The sequence below is a fragment of the Chiloscyllium punctatum genome, chromosome 35, assembly GCF_047496795.1.
Source record: "Chiloscyllium punctatum isolate Juve2018m chromosome 35, sChiPun1.3, whole genome shotgun sequence".
Taxonomy (NCBI): Eukaryota; Metazoa; Chordata; class Chondrichthyes; order Orectolobiformes; family Hemiscylliidae; genus Chiloscyllium; species Chiloscyllium punctatum.
The window spans coordinates 65,380,495-65,391,713 of record NC_092773.1 but is presented as its reverse complement, the minus strand read 5'-3'; positions in this window follow the sequence as shown (position 1 = coordinate 65,391,713).

Sequence of the window (11,219 nt, the reverse complement as noted above, 5' to 3'; positions counted from 1 at the left end):
GATAGGTTTACTGGCCATGCTTTCCAAACACAAGAAAGAGGTCAGAGGATGTTACCATGGGAAAAGTGTGGGGAATGATTCTGAGGCGATTTTTGGAACAGAGTGGGCATGGGTTCATGGGCCGTTGCTGGGATGGGTTCACTCTGTTGGGAGGAGAAAAGAATGGCGATGTATCACAAGGCATTGGTGGGAAAGCAGAGTGTGGATGGGCTCAAAATGCATTACGAGGAGACCTAATGAGCTTACCGGCCACTGTGAGTTACACAATGTTGGGATCGGGTTACGGGCTGGCACTTGGAACACAAAGTGTAGATTAGATCACAGGCTGTTGACACGGGAACGGGATAGGATGGAGGCTATTCCCAAGGTAACAGCGCTGGTATGGGCTTCCAGGAACTTGCTTGGACAAGAGATTGGGAATGTAATGACAGGCTATTTCTTGGGAAATAGAATGTGAATGTCTTCACATGTTTGTGCTAGATAACGGAGTGGGAAAGGATTCACATGTCCTTGCTGGACACTGATGTGGGGATAGATGAACAAGGTGTTGCTAGAACAGTTTTGAGATAACTGAACAGTCGGTTACCAGGGGAACAGAGTAGGGGCCGGCATAAAAGAGTGGTGATGGGTTAACAGGCCGTTGTTACAGGAACACAGCAGTGATGGCATTGCTGGTAGAACAGAATGTAGATCGATACAGGATGGGTATGCAGTACCTTGCTCGGGAAATAGAGTGGGAATTAGATCACAGGCAGTCGTTCGGAGAAAAAAGTAGGAGTGGGTCACTGGTTGTTGATATGGTAACAGATCAGGGACGGATTCATAGACTCTTTCAATTGTAAAAGAGTGAGCATGTGTCACAGGCTTTCGAGCGCATGAAGATTACGTATAGATTCACAGGCATTTTCTCGGGTAATAGTGTGGGAATTGGTTCATTGGTGGTTGCAAGGAGAACAGAGTAGCTGTGGAGATTTTGCTATGGTAAGAGGGCAGGAATTGATTCAGTCTCTTGCACGACGAAAAGAGTGATGATTTGTTCAAAGGCCATTGCAAGGAGAACAGAATGGGAACGAGTTCACTGGACATTAGCTGAAAAGAGTTTCGATGTGCTAACATTCTGTTGATAGGGGAACAGAGTTCGGCTGAAGCCACAGGCTGTTGCCAGAGTAACAGCAAGAAGATGTATTCACAGGCCATTTGTAGGAGAAAAGATTGTGGATCGGTTCAAACACTATTGCTTGGGTAGCAGAGTGTGAATAGTTTAACAACTTATTGCGAGGGAAAATAGACAGAATGGTTTCACAGACGATTGCTAGTGTAATAAGGGTGGGAAACGGTTCACAATCTATAGCTAGTTCGACAGCGTGGGAATGGTTTCACAGTCTATGAATAGATAACCAGAGTGGGAAGGGGTTCACAGGCCTTCCCCGTGGCAACATTGTGGGTCTAGGTTCATAGGCAGTTGCCAGGACAACAGAGTGGGAATGGAGTTAGAGGCAAGTGCGAGAAAAAAGCGTGATTCCGGATGAACGTGTACTTACGAGGGCAACAGACTGGGATGGGTTGATAGTACATTGCCTGTCGAGTAGAATAGGCATGGGTTCTTGGGTTTTGTTTGGAGAAAAGAGTGAAGATGGACACACAGGCCTTTGTCAGGTAAACATAAATGGGAATGGTTTCACAAGCAGTTGCCAAAACAGCAATGTTGGGGTAAAATTACAGACGTTGCTCAAGGAACAGAGTATGGATGCGTTCAAATCCTGTTGCTGGGAGAACGCAGTCCGGATTTCCTCCGTGGAGATGGCTAGGAGAACAGAAAGAGATCGGTTGACAGTCTGTGGCAAGGAGGAGAGAATGAGAATATGTTCTCAGCACTTTGCAATAGGAAGAGTGTGGATATTGACTCACATAACATTGTCAGGGGATCAATTTGAGTATGGTAAAAAGTCCATTGCTCGGGGAACATAGTGAGGATGTGTTGTCTGGCTGTTTCTAGATGACCAGAGTTGGGATGGGTTCACAGACCATTACTCGCTGAACAAGATGGGGGTGGGTTCACAGGTCTTAGCTTGGGGATTATAGTGGGAATTGGCTCACTGGCTGTTCCGAGGAAAACAGAGGAGGAAACGATTGACAGTCTATCGTTACAGTGACAGAGCAGGAACGAATTCACCGTCTCTAACAAGGAGAAAAAAAATGAGGATGTGTTCACAGGTTATCACAAGCTGAGAGAGAGGGGATGGGTTCACAAGCAGTTGCTAGTAACAACGTAGATATGGAGACACAGGCTGTGCTCCGAGAACAGTGTAGGAATGAATTTACATTCTCTTTCAAAGAGAAATGAATGAGGACGCATTCAAAGTTCGTTGGTACGGCAAATGAATCGGAATGGCTTCATAGATAATTGCTCTGGAAACATAATAGTGATGAGTCATAGGCTGTTACTGGAAGAACAGATGGGGAATAGTGTCAATGGCAGTCCCTCAGAAACCAGAGTGAAGTTTAGCTCTCAGTTTGTTGCAAGGAGAATTCAGTGACAATGGGGTTGCAGGCCTTTGATACGGGAAGAGGCTGGGAATGGGTATATACATCACTGCTCGGGGAAACAATGAGAATCGGTTCATGCTGTAGTTGCAGAAATGGAGTGGAGATAGTGTCACAGGTCGTTGCCAGTAGAAGAGTCTGGGAAGGCGTTACAAAATTGTTAGGAGAAAAGCATGGGGAGGGGATCATAGGCGGTTACTCGGAGAACAGAATGAGGAATAGTTCATTATCCGGTTTAGGAGAGCAGATTGACGATTAGTTCACAGGCCATTGCAATTAATAAAGTTCAGGGATAGGATCACAGTCAGTTCCAGCGGAAGCAGTGCGGAGCTGGTTGCACACAATAGAGTGGGAATGGATTGACAGACCGTTGCTGGTGAGCATGATGGAAATTGGGTCACACTGTTTTGATAGAGAATAGGCAGCATGATTTCAGAGGCCATTGCTAGAACAGAGTGCGTTTCGTGCCACAGCCCGTTGTGAGGGTAACACATGAGAATGGTGTCACAGATAGTTGATAGGAGAATAAAGTTGGGATGGGTTCAGAGGCCGTTGCCTTTCCAACAGAATGTAGTTGGGTCACAGGCCATTGCTAAGAGAACAGGGTGGGATGGGGTCACATGTCGTTTCGTGGGTAAAACAGAGAGGGCGGGTTTTACGGCCATTGTTTAGGGAACAGTGTGATGATGGGGATCACAGGCTGTTTATCGGGAGAACAGATTGCAATGAGTTCGAAGGTCTTTGCTCGGACTTCCCTCTAATAGTGGGTTTGCGTGCCATTCTGAATGACGGCAACGGGTTTGGTTTCACAGGCCATTGTGACACGAACAGAGTGGGAATAGTTTCAGAGGCCCTTCCTGCGGGATCACAGTGGAAATTAGTTTATTTGTCATCGTACGGAGAACAGATGATGATGTCTTCACAAGCTGTTGCTCGCAGAACTGAGTAGGGATGCAATGATCGAAGGAACATATGCCTTCACAGGCCGTTGCGAGGAAATATAAAAATGAGTGGGAATGGATTCAGACTGTTGTGGGGAGAAAAGACTGGCGATGAGTTCAAACGTTTTATTATGGTGTCGTGCAAATAATGAGTTCATGGGCTGTTCTGACCGGATAACTGATCGTATACCTGAATTCTTACTGCATTGATTTCTCAGGACGCTGCTAGAGAAACAGAGGAGGGATATATTCACTGGATGTTGTTAGGCGAACAGATTGATGTTGGGCTCAGATGTATTTGCGAGGAAAACAGAGTGGAGTGCTTGCTCAGGACAACGCTACCAGAAAAAAAAAGTGGGTATGGTTTCACAGGCTCTTGCTAGTGGAACAGAGTGAAGTTGGTTTAAAGTACTTCCCAGCGGAACAGAATGGCGAAGGGCTGAAAGGATGTTGCTCGAAGAATAGAGTTGGAATGGGTTCACAGACGATTGCTCGTTTAAGAGGGTGAGAATTGGTTCACATGTTGTTGCTGGGGTTGCTAGGGAAAGAGAGTGTGGATGGTCGCACAGGTTGTGGTTACGTATACAGAACTTTGTTGGATTCACAGTCCATTGATACGGGAACAGAGTGTGAATAGGGTCACGGGCAATTGCTAGGCTAACAGATTAGGAATGGGATCACACACCATTGCCAGGAGTATGTCACAGTCTGTGACAATATTAGCCATCTTGGTAAAGCGATAGACAAGATTGCATGGGGGCAGTTAGTGTGCTGATATAACAGAGAAGAGGCGACGTTGTTGTGTTGCCTCTCCCACCAGTTCCTGAACTCCATCGAGCCCTCGCCTACACTTCTCCCCTTCTGTCCCCAAACTGACCCAATGTCACTATCTGCAGTTATTCAGTTTTGTTTGATTGCAACTGGTAGGAGGGCTTACTGTCCTAACGGTGCAATGTAAAGGGAAGGCGAAGCCGGATGTGATACGACGAATGAAATACGACCAGAATACAACTCTGTAACACCATGTAATTTTCCATGGGCTCAGCAGTCGAATTCGGATTGGATCGATCGTGCACATGGAGGAGGGGAATAGTTTGTCCCTGGTGTGACTGCTCAGTTGGGTGACCAGCTCAGGTGAGGATCTATATTTCTGTCATTACCCTGATATTTACGCAGGATCGCCATCATTTCAGGAGCTTTGCTTCGTCCAGCTGGATGATCAGATTAATTTTAATTAATCGACAAAGCAGGCATATTAATTCTCTCAACTTTTATTTGACTCCAACTGAAAAAACTGTGCGCAGCCGTTGCACTGGAATACTCACTGAGGCTGTGAACTGTTACAGCGCTCTCCACAGTTCACTTGATGACCATATGTGACAAGAACAGGAGGTGGTCTTTGGCCGGTCTATCGTGCTCTGCTGTTCTTTGGGATCGTGGTTGAGTGTTAATTCCTTGTGTCTGCTTCCCAGTATTTTTCTTATGACCTTTGGTTTTCGTATTGATCAACGATTTGTCAATATCAGCCTGAATTATGGTCCTGCATTTTGGTGTTAAGGGCTTGCGACTCTGAATTGAAATTCTTCCTAATCACTGTTTTAACGTCGTCCGCTTTATTCTGAAATTACGATAACAGACCTTGGCGCTCCCATCAGGGTAAGCATCCTCTCAACTTTTCAAATCTCAAGCACATTAAGAATCCGACATGTTTCATCACACCTTTGATTGATTAACTCCAATGAGTAGTGTCAGACACACTCCATCTATGTCGTGAGTTAACGCTCTTTCTCATCACTGCACTGCATTAATCCTTATCATTGTAAATTAACGTGTCATATAAGTCTTAGAGCACAACAGTGGCTTTTGGTCAATATGTAGCTGGCTGTTTTATAGAAGAGAATGAATAAAAAAAATCGTGGTCTGGAACTTCACTGCAGACAATTTATTTCAGACTCTAAAGTGTGACAATGTGCTAAACCAGTGAGGGCATCTTTGACCATGAATCAGATCAGTATCTTTGAACTGTTGCTTGGTAATCTGGAAGAGAACATGATTCATAGCTTGCTGGGGTGGATGTAGCAGGTGGGTGGGAAGGAAGATAGACAAATAGAAGAGATCAAGTAGGCTGTGCTGCATTGGAGGGTTGTAATTGGGATGAGGTGGATGATGGGAAGAGTGGAAACTCGCGAAAAAAATGTTGATGCTAGGTCTTTGAAATTTCGCGAGGTGGAAGATGTGGAATTCTTCCTGCAATTATTGGTTGGCTTGGATTTGGTGTTTTCAGGAGGCCGTTTTGCATGACCTTGGGGGAGTGCCGAATATGTTGACGTAGTCGGGCACAGGGTGGTGGTGTTCCTTGTTAAGTGTTGTACTCGAGCTTTTCCCTGAAATCTTCCATGAGTTAGCGTCCTGTCGCTACAATGTAGAGAGGCCCACGGTGAGAACTACGGATACAATAGATGAAGCTGGTGGATCTGCAGGATCATGTCTGCCTGATGTGAAAAGATACTTTGGGGGCTTTGAAGGATTTGTGGGCCGACATTTTACACTTCTTGCCGCGGCGAGGGAAGATGCTGTGTGCACAGGATGGATTGGTGGGGGAAGTGGAGTTTTGGAGGAGGTATTGCATGGAAAAACTCGTTGTGGAACGCAGATAAGATTGGACATGAGTGTGAGAGCATTGAGCTGGAGTCACTCAGCATTGGAAATGATTAACTATATCCTCAAAATATTAGAAATTTTTATATCAGGAACCTGACGATTCCAGTCATTTACTCTCCGGTCATACATGGCTCGAAATGATTAACTAGGTCCCCAGCTTGTGAGCTCTCCTGTGTTATCAGAGGATTTTAGTTGGTGATGCCCGTGTGCCAAAATATTCGCAACGTTTTGGCTGATGTGCCAGAGAGTTTGAGTGGATTATCAGTGGCCTCAGAGGTCTTGAGTGAATGTATCTGGAGTCTTGGTGATTTCCAGATCATTAGGCAATTGTCCAAAATAATTAAGGGAGATTATCCGATGCCCATAGATAATATTAAGAGATTAGCATGGGATTCCAGGGGTTTTGATAGGATCAGCCTGTGTTCCGAGTGAAATCAGAGGTTTAGCTTCCGGTCCAGGTCGATTAACGTGAATTTTTCTGGGTTCTCTGTTGTGTAGAAAAGAAAAGCTCCTCCCTCAGTCCAACCGAGAGAGTCTCCCGGCTTCTTCGAGGATTTAAATGTTTGGAGAGGAAGGGTTGGCTTGGAGAGAAGTGTGACCAATTGCCGAGAGCAGCAGAAGATTCAGGAAGATGAGTTTCTGGTCCTGGATGGTTCTGCAGGATTAGCCTGGGGTTGAATATTATTTGAAAGTCTGAGTTCCCAGAGATAAGAGAAGATAAATTTGGAATCTTGGAGGATTTCGTTGGATCAGGCTGATGATGCGAAGAATTTAGATGATCAGCCTATGTTCCCAGAAAATTTGAAAGGATTCGGCTAGTGTTCCAAGATGCTCGACAGCATTAATATGTTGTCCCAGAAGTGATTTAATCTCCAAAAGATCTGAAATTATTCGACGTTTGTCACAGATGATTCAAGAGGTATGGCTCAGGTCTCACTGCATCCAAACGCACTTGCATGCAGTCCCAGATGTTTACAGAAGATTTGCTTGGTGTCGCAGAAAAGGCAAATGTATTTTCTGGATACCTTGTGAAGTCAAGCCGATTACCCAAGATCTTCAAGGTTTTGAGCCGATAATGCTGGTGACTGAAAGAATTTGAGTATGTTATAGACGTATCTCAGACAATTTCAGAGTATACCCTCTGGTCAGAGATGGTTTGAAAGGATTAACTTAGGATCTCAGTCGTTTGTGTGGAATTATGAAGAAATCTCAGGGTTTTGAGTAAATTACCTTGGATTCGAGATGATTAAACTATTGTCCATGAAGACTCATGTGTTTTGTAGATAAAATCATCCTTTATGGGGTTTTTGTGATTGACAGCATTTCACGAATGAGAGATGAACTTCAATGATGTGGGTAAAGGGATTCGCTCCCAGCCAATGTTCAAAGAGACAGGAAGACAAATTAATAGACTGGGGTCAAAAATGAAAAGAAATGTCAAGAAGAAGAGAGCTGAAGGAGAGATGAAGAGAAAGGGGTGGCAAGAGAAACTTGATCGAAAGTTAGCTAGACAATGATATGCCAATTATTTTCTGAGGAAATTGTACCCTCAGAGACAATCAGAACCCGTTAACTATTATGAATTATTGTCTCTCATTAAAATTAAGAAACATTCTATCTAATTTGTCAACAGGAAGCCGGCACTAACAGTGTGGTAATAAACTAGGAATCTGAATTTTTGACGTGCAATGCTTGCTGAAGAAGGGGAAGCGGCAGTCTTCGCCATGTCTTCTGAAGTTTGGCTCGGAAGGCCATCTCAGCCATGAAGTTCAATAATTACAAGAAACACCCCGAGAGGTCATTGTTCAAAATGAATCCGAGGAAGATGGTGACAATTTTGCGGTTTTTGAAATTCATTTCTGGCACATCGCTTTGGATCTGGAGTCATTTGACAGCCAGGCCAGGTGAGGATGGCGGCATCCTTCCCGAACGGACATTACTGAAATTGGATGTTGCATGCTCCGTGTTCGCGGGCGCTGGAATGGCGATCATCATTAAACGCTTAATTCCAGATTTTTATTGAATTAAAATTTCACCATCTACCATGGTGTTTAAAGAACCCTGCCCCACAAGGCCATTACCCAGTTTTCTGGATGAACAATCCAGCAGCAATACCAGTCTGCCATTGCCTTGTCATGCTTTGCTTGGGCCTGGAATCTGCTTCCTGAAGGGCCAACAGCAGCAGAAGCAACCTTCGCTTTCAATGTTGGGGCATGGTGGGATCGACCATGGGTGGGGGTGTGATATGGGTAAAAACTGCATACATAGCCGAAATGTGAACTAGTAATTGAACAATGGGCAAAAAAAGGGTGCTGAGGATTTTGTTTTAACGTTAAACACTTTGGAATTTCAAATAATTATTTCAAGTAACAAATGTCTACAATCCTCGCAGCCTAATGCAACGGTCAGAAAAATAAATGATTCCTTCCACACTTCATTAATTAATTTTCTATAAAGCATTTCCACTGTGGAAATGGAGCAATACCTCCGGAGTCACGTTTATTCGTTGATGAGAGCTCATATTGATATCAACAGCTCATTTTACTTATATGACTTGAAGCAGTTCACCGAGTGCTCAATGGATATCTTTGAAATGATTCATTAATTTGTGCAATAGAGCAGCCCTGAACCCATCATCACGTTGCCTTTCTGAGGAGCACATGAAGAGTCGTGGAAAGTATCGTTCTTGGTTCTCGGATTGCTGGTGACAGTGGTTCCCTGTCGACATACCTTGAAGCTAAGGGGTTTGGACATCACTCAAGAGCCGGTTGAAAGGAATATCGAATGGACAGAGGGAGCCAATCTTTCCGTTGACTCGAGTTTCTCACGACATTGGGAGGTACTCGTGTTAATGTAATGTGACTGGGATAAACTTACAGAAACGTTTCTGAATTAAAGAAAACATACACAACGGCTGTTTTGTGAAATTTGTAGATTGTTGTCAAGAAATGCCTAACGACTTGTTGATGTAGCTTGGCCAGCCAATCTGCCGTGGTCAACTAACTGACCTTAAATTTAATAGAAGTTCATGGTAATGTTGGTTATATGCCAGTGCAATTATCGTTTGTACTTTCTACAAAGTACACTCGATAGCAGTTGTCAACAATTGAACACCATGTAACTACAAAGCAAAGCCAAATGCGATGGTACATCGAGCCAGAGATCACTCCGGGATCGGATTTCTTCTGTGTAAACAAGAGTTCGAATCAGAACATCAGTGAGGGCAGACTTCTATATGCCAACGCACTAACAGAGAGAGAGAGAGTGAGAGAGAGAGAGAGCGAACAAAAAGCATTTCTCTTTTTCCAAACTTCACAGCTGAAAGGCCCAATCGGTGCAGGACATTTCTGAACAGCCATTGAAAGGATGATGAATTTCGTCACTACTCCACAGTCTTTTCACGTTCATATGACTACTGCAAGCCTGGTTATGAAAAGGGAATATGTGACACTAACATGCATGTCTCCTTGTGTTCATGCATAATTAAATTTCCACGCATCGACAGCAGAGTAACAAATTGGCCATTGTTGGATGAATTCAAATCCAAACACGTGTAGGTCGATTAAACAGTATTTTATCACAGGTGAAATCAACAAAATCTTAATGAACTTGATTTGCTCCAGCGTCAGCATACCAGTGACAAATTTACTAAATGTATACGATTTCCACCAACAAGCCAGAACATTGGGGAATATATTTAAAACTTCGTGAGGCGGCTCAGGTTTGCCAGTGAAATGAGAAAATACCACGAGACAATATTTTGCGAAATGTCGCCAAAACTGCCAATAATATGTCAACAGTTCGTACACATGTACAATTGCAACTTGCCATTTTGTCAGCCACTGGGCTCAAATAATCCATTACAAGTGCGTGATGGAAATCGTTTTTTTAGAATCTGTATCAAATAGTATAACTGCCTGATGGGAACGGTTTATTTTCAGATGATGATGATCATGGTAGCAATAGGGGTCATGTTTTTATCGTCTACCATATCATGTTGCCTCCAGAGACGCCGTTTAATATGCTGCCCTCATTATTCCGCGATATACATCCCTATTTTAAAAGGGTAAATTCTCAACATCAAATTGGCCCTTCCGTGAAAATACAAAGGGTCGAAGTGGTTTTTCTTTTGGGCAGGGTAGGTTAAGACAGAGGCGCTGTACGCATGAATTTTACAGTCGCAGAATGCAAAGCAGCTGATGGCAGAACTGAATGTAATGCACTGCGCCAAATGGACAACTGGTAATCATAAGGCAGTCAAATGTCAGCGTTGAGCACAATTGGCGACTTTCAAAAATGGACTTCAAAAAGATCTTGAACAACATAATTACATAAATGTGCTCTATTCGAAATTCTTTATTATCTTCAGACAGTTGTGTTGATTCTGGAATGAATTGAATAAAATAATATGAGAGAAATGAAGTAACCAAGGACAATAATTGTACTTGATTTCCATCAGTATAAAATGCACACATTTTGAAATACTGTTCACCAACTAATCTTAAGGTAACCCAAAGAGTGTAATGTTTTGTTTGAAGTTTCATTATTCACCTAGCACAAAAAGAGATTCTGTCATCATGAAAAGCCCGTGTGTTGTCTGGTATGTTTTGAGAATCCATGGTATGGATAATTGAAAGTTCACCAAGCACCCCGCACGGAAAAGATTTAATGCTCTCCATTTACTTTGCCAATTCACTTTAGCAAATTATGTACCTTACGTACATTTTCCCTCATTATTCTGAACTCTCATGAGTATCGATCCAAACTACTCAATATCCCCTCACAAGACAAGAATTTCCTTTGCAGTCAATTTTCTAGTTTGACTTTGATTTGGTTCCCATGCAATTAAACTATAACCTTCCTCAGGTCAGGGGAGGCAATTCCCTACGCAATACTCTCAAAGCAGTCTCAGCAATGACGTGAAGGGTTGTGACAATGTTACCCGTCCATTATTAAGTTTGGTCAGTCAGCTCGATGGCCACTTTGCCATGCACACTGACGCACACAGCATGGTTCAAACCCCTGCATCGTCTAAGGCTATGAGGAAGCACACTCCTTCTCAAGCTAAACCAA